At 41.8% G+C, this 12297-nt stretch overlaps 2 non-coding genes across 2 annotated transcripts; one reads left to right on the plus strand and one right to left on the minus strand.

Annotated features, from left to right (window-relative positions):
• The first annotated feature begins 8882 nt into the window (after positions 1-8882).
• Positions 8883-9046, plus strand: LOC134488722 (U1 spliceosomal RNA). Its single transcript, XR_010067038.1, has one exon. It is a non-coding gene; the product is annotated as a U1 spliceosomal RNA (small nuclear RNA).
• Positions 9047-11551: 2505 nt separating this feature from the next.
• Positions 11552-11715, minus strand: LOC134488723 (U1 spliceosomal RNA). Its single transcript, XR_010067039.1, has one exon. It is a non-coding gene; the product is annotated as a U1 spliceosomal RNA (small nuclear RNA).
• Positions 11716-12297: the final 582 nt, after the last annotated feature.

The following is a 12297-nucleotide window of genomic DNA, read 5'->3' on the forward strand; positions in this document are numbered from 1 at the left end:
AGACAAGAAACCAAGAATTAAATATAAATTGTTACAGGATGCCAAAGAACAAGGAGGTCTGGGTTTACCTGATTTAAAATTGTATTTTGATGCTTTTTGTTTGCTTTGGAAGAAGGAATGAATAACTCTGAAGAACAGGAAATTACTGCAACTTGAAGGACATGAATTGAGATTTGGGTGGCACAGTTATCTGTGTATGATAAAATTAAAGTTAATAAAGATTTTAAAAACCATTTTGTTAGGAGTGCCATAATGATGGCCTGGAACAAATACAAAGCAAGACTGTTTCCTAATGTACCATTGTGGTTGTCACCTCATGAAGCATTTCTTAGAAGAGAAAATGTGGGGGGAACAAGTTGGTTAAATTATAAAAAGATTTGTTAAATTTTGAAGAGGATGAAGCAAAGCTTAAAACAAGGGAACTGTTAGAGTTGGAAGGTTTTACATGTCATTGGTTTACATACCTACAATTGCTAGAACGTTTTAAAGTGGATAAAAGGAATTTCAGATTCGTCAATGAAACAATTTGAAATGGAACTCTGTATAAATGATGAACATGTTATTACAAAGATCTATAAAATATTGTTACAGATGAATTTAGAAGATGAACAAGTTAATGTATGATTAAATGGGCTAAGAATTTTGTATACAATATTACGTTGGAGCAATGGGAGAACATGTGGAACAAAGATTTGAAATTTACCTTGAATTATAACTTAAAAGAATTTTTATAAAATGATGAATCGTTGGTATTTAACTCTTAATAAGTTGTCAAAAATGTATAATGGAGTAACAAATGTTTGTTGGAAATGTTCTCTTGGTGGAAGAACTTTTTATCATCTTTGGTGGACTTGTGAAAAGGCCAACAAATTCTGAGACCAAATATGTGCTAATATTCAAAAGATCCTTAAAGTGGACTTACAAAAAAACCCCAGAACTGTTTCTCTTGGGTCTGATGGAGAAGCAGCTGGAGAAACAACATGGGACTTTGCTTTTATATATGATTACAGCAGCAAGAATTTTATATGTACAAAGATGGAAAGATCCACAAATACCTTCAGTGGAGGACTGGATTATCAGACTGATGGAGCTGGCCCAAATGGCCAAGTTAACAACTTTGATAAGAGAAAATACCGTTTCTGGATCTGTTTCTACTTGGCAACCACTTTTAGACTACTTGCTTGTGTCAGAAAAAAATGAAGTTTTGATTTTGGGTTTTAGTAATTTGATTTGATTTGATAGAAATAATGTTATTAAGGTTCAACTAATTATAAGAGATTATATTTGTAAATGTATTCGTATCTATACTGGAGAAGGTCAGAAGTCACTTTCTGTTTCTACTTTCTCTCTGTTCTGCATTTTTATAGTTTTTCTTCTTTCTTTAGCTCTGTAGTCTATCTGTTCTGTATTCTATATTTTGTATTTTAATTATATTCTGAAAACTAATAAAGTTCTTTTTAAAAAAAGACACTTCAACTAGTCCAGAATAGTGTGGGCAGTTATGAGTAAGCCTGAGTATGTCCACATGACACCTTCACTTCTTGAGCTGCACTGGATGCCAGTATGTATCCAGGTGCAATTCAAGGTACTGGTTATCACCTATACAGGCCTACATGGCATAGGGCCTGGTTATTTGAGGGACTGCCTATCGCCCGTGGTTTCTGCATGGCCAGTATGAATCGACAAAGCTGGCACATTCCAGGTGCTTTTGATTAAAGACTGTCATATATTGGGACCCAGAAACATGTCTTCTGTTCCGGCAGCTACCCTCTGGAATTAAGTTCCCCCAAGACCTGTGCAGCTCCCACCCTTGTAGAATTCTGGAAGGTCTTTAAAACGTGGAGCCACTTGTTGGTTGAGTTTTGTATGCATTTTTCTGTTGTTTGGCCAGATTCCCCATCATATTTTGTGTATTATATTTTTTTTCTTGTTTATTATATTGTGATCCACCCAGAGTTGGCCTTGAGTCAAGCAGTGCCTAAATTGAATGAACAAATTAATGAATTAAATGCACTTTTCAGATTTGATGCCATCCTCTGCTACTTGTTGATGAAAATTAGCACCATGAAGCTGAACCTTTTTATTTTCCCGTCCTTTGCCAATTCAGTACACCCAAGACCAGTTATAGGTTTCCATCTTTATCTTTTTCACTTGCCTTTGATGTTCAGTCTCTTTAATTATCCTCTTCAGGTATTTCTGTCTTCTTCTGATGCCCCCTTTCTGCTTTCTTGTTTGTCCTCTTCCTCCTTTTCTACCTTAGCAGCAACATCAGATTTATCTTAAATTTCTATTACATGTATTGCCCAATGCCCATGGAGAGGTAATTTAATTGGACTTAGCCATAATGTTTTTTATGGAAGCAACCCTCTTTCTCCACTCTACTCCACTCCACTGACTATCTTGCCACTGATAATTTAATAGGATCTTTGCTTCCCAATCCTCCTATCATTGTATACTGGGCAGTACACACACACTCACACGGCTTTGGTCCTTTTTTGTCCATCAGTGAGTTTTGGTTCCTTATTTTGGCTGTCTTGAGCTTTTTTTCCTGCCTGCATTTGTGCAATATTCATGTAACTGAGTTGTTGATTAATAAAAGTTCACAGAGCCTGCCTGGGCAAATTTAATTGCTGTTGGGCAGAAACTTTTTGGCTATGAGATTTTATCACTAGTGGTGGGCAAAAAAGAAACAAGAAGCTTTTCTTTTTCTGTCAACCAATTCTGAGTTTATAACAGACAAGGAGACCTATCATTCGAAACCCTGTTGGTTACCAAGATTCACAGCCCCTCTTAGTTTGTCCTTCAACTTTTGCAATCCCTTATTTTGTGGCTTTGAGCTTCTTCCTATTTGGTATCCACTGATCACCAATCTCAACTACCCTTATTAGTATCTCTGGCCCCCTATTTATTTTTATTTTTAACTCACTGGGTAACTGACAATAAAACTGAACCAAATTAGTTAATTCAATTATTTCAGTTTATTTTGCCCCCATGTAACCATTTCTTTAAGAAGTGTACCAGTTGTGTATCTAATTTCACCAAAGTCTTCTTTCTTTTTCGTACAAAGATCTATGGTTTGTGTTTTTTTTCCCTGACAAATTTAGGTCCCATTTTAATTATTCTGTCTACAATTTTTTCAAGATAACATATGAAGATACCTGAGAGAGATCTACAGTAACCTTTCTGAGGAGGAAGTATGTTAATTAAACTTTGCTTGTATTTCACTGTCCTTTTTTGTATTCCTTTAACAGCTCAAATCTTGGTAAAAAGATGTGAGGATATTCCCCAGCATATATAAGGCAAAATCTTTAGGAGTAACAGTGCCTTGTAACTGAAACGGCAATGCTTCCCTTTTATGCTGATTTTAAGCCTCTCTATCCCTCAATGCCATCTGAAATTTCTGAAATTCTCTGCACCACCTTTTCTTCAACTCTTATTCCCTCTGCATGCTTTGTTCCCTTAAAATCTGCCAATACTCATTACAATACCTGACTAATTAGGAAAAGTTTTTTGTGGCTTCTTCTTTTAACAACTCTTGTAGTAAGTAACAGTCTAATAACTCACATACTGACTATCTCATATTGAATATTCTGTTCCTCACATTCTTTATGAAGGACAACTTTGCTCATTGTCCAGAATCTGGCATCTATTTATGGTCAAATTAGTATCAATCTGTAATGAAAAGTGGAATTTTGTTGATGTAGCTGTAAACAGAAATAACTTAGTATATCTCTCCACTGACATCTATGATACTTTGCTATCAGGAGAACAGCCAATATGAAAGGAAATACTAATCTCCATATAAGAACTCCAAGTTTAACATTTGGGTTGGCGGCAGTGAATTTTAAAATGTATTTAAGCATAAACTAGAAAGAAATTATACCACTGTAATGAAATCAATTCAATTTAAACAAACTCATGCTAAGTGAATAATAATAATAATAGGAATAATAGGAATAATAAGGAATACTTCACTGGGTAGCTTCACTTGGTAGCATATAAAGAAGAGGCAATTCCCAGTTGGTGCATATTAAGACAGTGTAAATTAAGCAAGATCCAAATAATCAATTTGGTTCAAAAAATCAAATCTGCCTTGGATAGTCAAATTATTAAATCATATCAGTTTGATTCAAATTTCCAAGCTGATTCAGAACAAGCTGAGTTGAGATGCTTTCCACCTATCCTTGTGCTGGCAAAAAACTAGGCTGGCAGGATTTGTTGTCCCCATTGCCAACCTATCCTGTTGCCAGTCACCTGACTTCCCTCCAAGATGATGTGACACGAAGCCTAATAGATTTCACATGCTGTGAAGCTGCCCTTTGAATAGCATCAGAATAAAGAGAAAAATACTACTTTAACACTGATATAACTTAAGGAAAACTTAATCCTATCTCACTCGTAGCATAGGTTGACAATTAGCTGTAAAAAGCCCTAAATCAGCTTGGAGGCGTATTATTCAAGGTGACAATTTGCTTCAAAAGTCAATTTCAACCAATTTCTAATCAAAAGTCTGAATCAAATTTTTGAACCACCTGTTTTTGTTACTTCTATCTCTTCTGTGACATCTGAACCATCATTGTCAAGAGCACACTAATGGACTCCTTCCATTACCCAACATTTGTGAAGAATACTGGAAACTGCATAAAGAATGGCAGACGGAATCCATAAATGAAGCAGACATCTGCCAGGAACTGCTAGTTTCCTTTTACTTGTGTGCATCATTATCTGCTATTATGTATGAGGCTGCCCACTGGCTCAGCTAAAAACTTAATAGGCGGTAGTGTATTTTTAAACTTTCCAAATCTCATAAATTTTATGTTTACAAAGTATTAAACTATAGATCATCAAGCTCCTTCTGTGCTAAGGAGCATGAACTAAGTAATTAAGCAAACGTTAGAATGAAAAATCCTGCTTAGTGGCAAGTATATTACTAATTAGACTTCATATTTTAGAAATACAGTCAGATTGTCCCATACTGAGCAAAATACAGCAATTTTTGTTTCTCAAAAAATAGTTAGAATCCTATGAAGAAACCCCATGATAAAGAGAGTTGTGAGATTTCAGTGGGATATCAAATAAACAAACTTGGCAGAAACAAAAGCTCTTGCCGTGGCAGGTTTGTGCCATTGTTAGATGCAAGTGGGAGAAAGACCTAAATTATTTTCCAAACAAAGTAAGACTGCTTCAGGACAAGACAACCCAGGCATTAAAGGGAGCACAATTTTGAACCAAACAGGTAGTCAAGCAAATTGTGAACTAATTCATAATTTAAACAGAGTAAGCTGAAGAAGAGGATTGGCAGAAGTCCTAACTCAATCAGGCAACACACGCAGAAGGCTAGATCTTGTTCAAACAACAATGCATAAATAACAAAGCCAGAGCGAACCTAATCACTGATACCAGACAGCAAAAAAGGCTAGTGTTATGCAGCCTATAGGGAATAAAAGAAAAAGTTAGTCAGCTTTGCTTGATTTGAAGTAAAATGCTTTGGTTTACAACATATTACAAATCAGGATAATTTAAAGGCAAAATTGACAGACTCTGTAATATAAAAAAGGTAATTATTATAGGTTGCCAATCAAGCTGACTTCTGTCCAGCTGGGGAGATTTTAGACTTTTCACCAATGACCTTTCAGCCTGGCCCTAGAAAAACTAAAAAGGAACATGCTTTAAATCTTCTTGTCCAATTACAGAACTTCCTGTCTAAAGCAAGCACCAATGTGTTTATACACTAATGTGTTGGATTGGGCAACAATATTCAAATGCCCATTAACTTTTAAAATTCATATGGAAAATCAACACAAAGATCTACATCAGAGCTTTGTAATAATGTGACAATGAAAAGTTAATTGCTCTGGCTTTTAAAGGACATGTGAATTAAAGTATCTAATTCACATGGAGGATTAAGCAAAGAAAATATACCCACACAAATCAAGCCAGTTGTAACACAGTATATGTTTCTTTTCAAATACCTCTGTCACTATGATTTGATAGAACTTGGACATAAACCAGTATAAAAAATTGGACCTAATATTCTGTTGCCTATACTGCTTAAGAATAAAATGCAGAACTGTATTTCATTTTTCCTTTAAATTCTTTCCCAATAGCTTGAGACACTGCACTAGAAAATTACATCTGCTGTTTGTTCTGTTTATATTTCAGAGGAATAAAATATTGCAAAATAAAAAGGACATGGAATCCAGGAGACATGCTTCTGCCTCTGAATTTAATGCAGATGACTTAACCTGGCAAACTTTACTGTATGTTGCTAGACTCTGTATCCCACAACAGATTAGCTGTATCAAGAGGAATTTCCATTCCTGCCAGAAAAAAAAAAGAATTTTCCACCATTCCTTACATTTAGTATCCTCTCTTTAAGGCAAATTGTTTCTTCCCCTCTCAACAGACAGAATGTCAGCTCTTGGCTTCCAAATGTTTTATACAAACTTTAAGCTCCAATTTCATTTATCTACAGATCAATAGCTGCAAGCATTATTGAGACAATGAAATGTTTTCAGTACTCAAGAAATCAGACAAGGATCAAATTTCATTTAATTTCATGTAACAGCTTACCTGCATGTCCCACTATTTGAAGATACCTTACCAACAGTTCTTTAAGAACATGTCATCATGATACAGCCTTTGTCTCATCCCCAGCCCATAGCTGAGACTTATTTATTTTTATCCCTCCTTTATTATTTTTATAAATAACTCAAGGCAGCAAACATACCTAATACGCCTTCCTCCTCCTATTTTCCCCACAACAACCACCCTGTGAGGTGATTTGGGCTGAGAGAGTGTGACTGGCCCAAGGTCACCCAGCCGGCTTTCATGCCTAAGGTGGGACTAGAACTCTCAGTCTCCTGGTTTCTAGCCCATTGCCTTAACCACTGGACCAAACTGGCTTCATATTTAGTTGATCTGATATTTAACTAGCATGTTTTGTTTTCTCCCAACACACTTGTAGCACTTCAGTGATTTATAACACTTTTGCTGGCATCTTGGGTGTTGATGGAATATGTATCCACCACACACTCAATATGGCCCCAGCCCTCCTGGCCTTCAAGAAGAAAATGAAGACATGGCTCTCCCAGCAGGCTCCAAGTTACTTTTATGTGTGGTCCTGATAAGCACCAGCAATGGTGTAACACATACAATTTGTTCCTCCCAGCATGGTTATTTTTTAAAGGTTGGTTTTGATACATTTGCAAGTCACCTAGACTGGTTGACAAGCGGGGAGCCTTAAAAATCCATTAAATAAATGAAATGATGTGCAAGGGCTGGGGTTTGCTCAGCTCCTATTGACTGCTTTCGGCTGTCACCAACATATCCCTCCCCTCAGCGGGTGGCAGCAGAGGATGTCAGGCACCGGGCATAAAATGCTCACAAAAGTTGTCAGACAGATGTAAATAATAATAATAATAATAATAATAATAATATGTCCCAACTGAAGCAGAGCACTGCTGGCTGAAACAGGTGAGAGTTATAATATGCATTGAAAATTCCCACAGCCAGGTCAAGGCTGGTATTCCTCCCAGGCTAGCAAGAGAGGTGGCAAGACAGCTTCGCTTCACCTTCTGCTGCCCAGGCTTGAAGGTAAGAAAAGCGGAGGAAGAGAACTTTGCAATGGTTTGCTCTGCCAGTGCCAGGGCCTGTCCCCCCACCTCCTGGATGAGAAGTTGCAGATAACCTTCCAGGTGCGAAGTAACAAAGCCATCTCACAAAGCATGGCAACTTATACTCATCCTTGCACTTTCCATAGGCCAGTGTTTTTCAAACTTGGCAACATTAAGATGTGTGGAGTTGAAATCCACACATCTTAAAAGTTGCCAAATTTGAAAAACACTGGCCTATGGAACATATTTTGGCCAAAATTGGAATGCTGGTATCTGATGAAAAGTGAAAATGCTCTATTAAATAGCTGCACCAATAGACTACATCTCAGGGGAAAAGCAGGGTTCTCTGTTGCCTTTATCTCCACTCCTTTCCAGCAGAGATGGATCAACCTCCCCAGCTATTTTCCTGGAAGTCCTGGCACTTCCACCCATCCCACCTGCTTCAAGGAGCTTTTTTCCCCTCACACGAGTAAGTCAGCTCTTCAACCATTCAGGGCATATGTCCGGTTAACGTTTTTTTTTTAATCATATGGCACAGCCATTCAGTGTTCACGCTGCTTTTTCTTGCTGGGAAATCCTTGTGAGTTCCAGCTGCCAGATGTGTAGGCTATTTAGCCATGACAAGTCTCGCTAGCCAAGGTGCACCACGAGGAGGCTAGTCTACATCGTACCTAGTTGGGCGGAGAGAGAGTGACTGGCCCCAGATCACCCAGCCGGCTTTCATGCCTAAGGCCAGACTAGAACTCACAGACTCCTGGTTTCCAGCCCAGGACCTTAACCACTAGAGCAGACTGGCTCTCTTCCGGTTAACTGAAGCAAGGCGAGAAAGGTGGTGCGTTAAAACGAGCGACGGCTCGGTGAAAAGTAGGGGTTAGCGGGGAGGCCGCGAAACAGTGAAAAAGAAAAGGCGGCGGGCCAACGGGCGCCCGGAGGCCGAGGCAGCGGACGCGCAAGAGCCGCCGAAAGCCGGGCGAGCGAAGCGCCTCCCAGCCCACACCGTCCTCGCGGCGAAGGGCCGAGAAAGAGGAGGGACTCCGCGGGCCGTATGCAGATGAGGCGCCGGCGCCGGGCATTGTGGGGAAGCGGGAAACGCGGCGCACGGGGGGTGGCGAGGTGCGTTGCCCCCAAGACCTCCCCCGCGGTGTTCTCAGCAGGTTATAGGGATCCATAAGCACGGCCGGGAGAAACACGGCGGCGTGCTATGGGCCACTGTGACCTGAAGTGAGTGGAGCGATCGTGGGGATGCGTCCCTGCGCACGACAAAGCATACTTACCTGGCAGGGGAGATACCTTGATCACGAAGGAGGTTTTCCCAGGGTGAGGCTCATCCATTGCACTCCGGGTGTGCTGACCCCTGCGATTTCCCCAAATGCGGGAAACTCGACTGCATAATTTGTGGTAGTGGGGGACTGCGTTCGCGCTTTCCCCTGATTTTTCTGGTAAAAGGACAGATGAACTTTGCACTTCTGCTGTGGCGGTATCCATCAGAGCGGAGTGGTTAGGGGTGGTCTAAAGGGGGAAGTACATGTTTCTGCCGGAGTACTCGCTACCGGGCTAGGCAACACGTTTTTAGGACTGGGAAGGAGAGGGCTTGGCCTCCGTGTCTTATTTAAGGGAGCAAATGTTGTATCAACTCCTAACTATAGTAACACATGGAGGTAAACCATATTTACATACACCCAGATATCAGATTCACATCAGGATTAACATCATACAGTAAATAGTTTTCAATACTTAAAAAACTGTTAGAAAAAGAGCAGGAACGTGGTAGTCTGGAGTTTGGAATATTTGAATTTCCCTTGTGACCACTGACTAGGTAACATCCCAGTGTCACGCTAGGTTTCATTACCCAACGAGGTAATACTCTCTGCTCCATTTTCTGAACTGGTCACAAGGGAAATTCAAATATTTTTTCCTTTTTAGCTTACTGTATCTTTTGAATAGGGACATGGTGGCGCTGCGGGTTAAACCGCTGAGCTGCTGAGCTTGCTGATCAGAAGGTCGGTGGTTCAAATCCATGTGATGGGGTGAGCTCCCGTTGCTAGTCCCAGCTCCTGCCAACCTGTTGTTGTTTATTCATTTAGTCTCTTCCAACTCTTCGTGACTTCATGGACCAGCCCACGCCAGAGCTTCCTGTTGGTCGTTGACACTCCCAGCTCCCCCAGGGACAAGTCCGTCACCTCTAGAATATCATCCATCCATCTTGCCTTTGGTCGGCCCCTCTTCCTAGCATCAGCATCTTCTCCAGGGTGTCCTGTCTTCTCATTATGTGGCCAAAGTATTGTTGGCAGATGCTGGGAAAGCCTTTAGCCCAGGAGAGGTCAAAAAAGTCACCAAGCATTTCTATAAAAATTATTTACAGAAAGCAAAACAAAAACAAAACATATTTAAAGGACTTAGCTCCCTTGGAGCAAGCCTTGCTTGGCTACATTGCTGGCAGAGAAAAAAAAAAGAGGAAGTAAGAAACAAGTCCGGGCAGGTTTCCTCTCCCAGGTGATTTGCATGAAGCACGTGAGAGGAGACAATCAATTGCAACCTTTTCACCCGGCCAAAATGACTAGGTACAACAGCAGCTTAATCTGTTAGTAGGAAAACCTCAAGTATTTCAGTTTTGCCTTGAATATCATTCCCTCAAGTGAGCAGTCTGGCTTTATTTCCTGGAGGATGGACTGGTTGGATCTTCTTGCAGTCCAAGGCACTCTCAGAATTTTCCTCCAACACCACAGTTCAAAAGCATCGATCTTCCTTCTCTCAGCCTTCCTTATGGTCCAGCTCTCGCAGCCGTATGTTACTACGGGGAACACCATTGCTTTAACTATGAGGACCTTTGTTGTCAGTGTGATGTCTCTGCTCTTAACTATTTTATCGAGATTGGTCATTGCTCTTCTCCCAAGGATTAAGCGTCTTTTGATTTCCTGACTGCAGTCAGCATCTGCAGTAATCTTTGCACCTAGGAATACAAAGTCTTTCACTGCTTCTACATTTTCTCCCTCTATTTGCCAGTTATCAATCAAGCTGGTTGCCATAATCGTGGTTTTTTTGAGGTTTAGCTGCAAGCCAGCTTTTGCACTTTCTTCTTTCACCATCATAAGGCTCCTCAGTTCTTCACTTTCAGCCATCAAAGTGGTATCATCTGCATATCTGAGATTGTTGTTTCTTCCAGAGATTTTAACTCCAGCCTTGTATTCCTCAAGCCCAGCTTGTCACATGATGTGTTCTGCATACAAGTTGAATAGGTAGGGTGAGAGTATACAGCCCTGCCGTACTCCTTTCCCAATCTTAAACCAGTCCATTGTTCCATGGTCTGTTCTTAGCTGCCAACCTAGCAGTTCGAAAACATGCAAATGTGAGTAGATTAATAGGTACCACTTCGGCAGGCAGGCAACAGCGTTTCGTTTAGTTATGTCAGCCACATGACCACGGAAGTGTCTATGGACAAACGCCGGCTCGTCAGCTTTGAAACCGAGATGAGCACTGCCCCCCTAGAGTCAGACATGACTGGAAACCTTTACCTTATCTTTTGAATAGTATGTATTTATATACATACGGTTTATAATATGGTTTACCTCTGTGAGATGTCCGAGGCCTTTTGTAAGTTCTTTGGCTATCTTGTATGTGGTCCACGTATCAAGGAATTACCAACTCAATCAAGCAGTAGAACAGCCTCATCAAGGAACGATCAGGGAGAGAACAACACCCACCAACACACGGATGGAAAGACACGGAGGCCAAGCCCTCTCCTTCCCAGTCCTAAAAACGTGACACGGAGGCCAAGCCCTCTCCTTCCCAGTCCTAAAAACGTGTTGCCTAGCCCGGTAGCGAGTACTCCGGCAGAAACATGTACTTCCCCCTTTAGACCACCCCTAACCACTCCGCTCTGATGGATACCGCCACAGCAGAAGTGCAAAGTTCATCTGTCCTTTTACCAGAAAAATCAGGGGAAAGCGCGAACGCAGTCCCCCACTACCACAAATTATGCAGTCGAGTTTCCCGCATTTGGGGAAATCGCAGGGGTCAGCACACCCGGAGTGCAATGGATGAGCCTCACCCTGGGAAAACCTCCTTCGTGATCAAGGTATCTCCCCTGCCAGGTAAGTATGCTTTGTCGTGCGCAGGGACGCATCCCCACGATCGCTCCACTCACTTCAGGTCACAGTGGCCCATAGCACGCCGCCGTGTTTCTCCCGGCCGTGCTTATGGATCCCTATAACCTGCTGAGAACACCGCGGGGGAGGTCTTGGGGGCAACGCACCTCGCCACCCCCCGTGCGCCGCGTTTCCCGCTTCCCCACAATGCCCGGCGCCGGCGCCTCATCTGCATACGGCCCGCGGAGTCCCTCCTCTTTCTCGGCCCTTCGCCGCGAGGACGGTGTGGGCTGGGAGGCGCTTCGCTCGCCCGGCTTTCGGCGGCTCTTGCGCGTCCGCTGCCTCGGCCTCCGGGCGCCCGTTGGCCCGCCGCCTTTTCTTTTTCACTGTTTCGCGGCCTCCCCGCTAATCCCTACTTTTCACCGAGCCGTCGCTTTCAACAGACAGATGTTCTAAGCTACCTTGCTTTGTTGGTAGCTGCTTGTTACGTCTCGCTTCGCCTGAATTGTTGTTGGGGAGACCCTTCTTTTTGGGCAGGGCATCATCTCTCCCAATGCAGAGCTGTTTCGTGGGAAGCAGGTGGTGTTGCGTCTTCC

Source organism: Candoia aspera, chromosome 1, assembly GCF_035149785.1.
Source record: "Candoia aspera isolate rCanAsp1 chromosome 1, rCanAsp1.hap2, whole genome shotgun sequence".
Lineage (NCBI taxonomy): Eukaryota > Metazoa > Chordata > Lepidosauria > Squamata > Boidae > Candoia > Candoia aspera.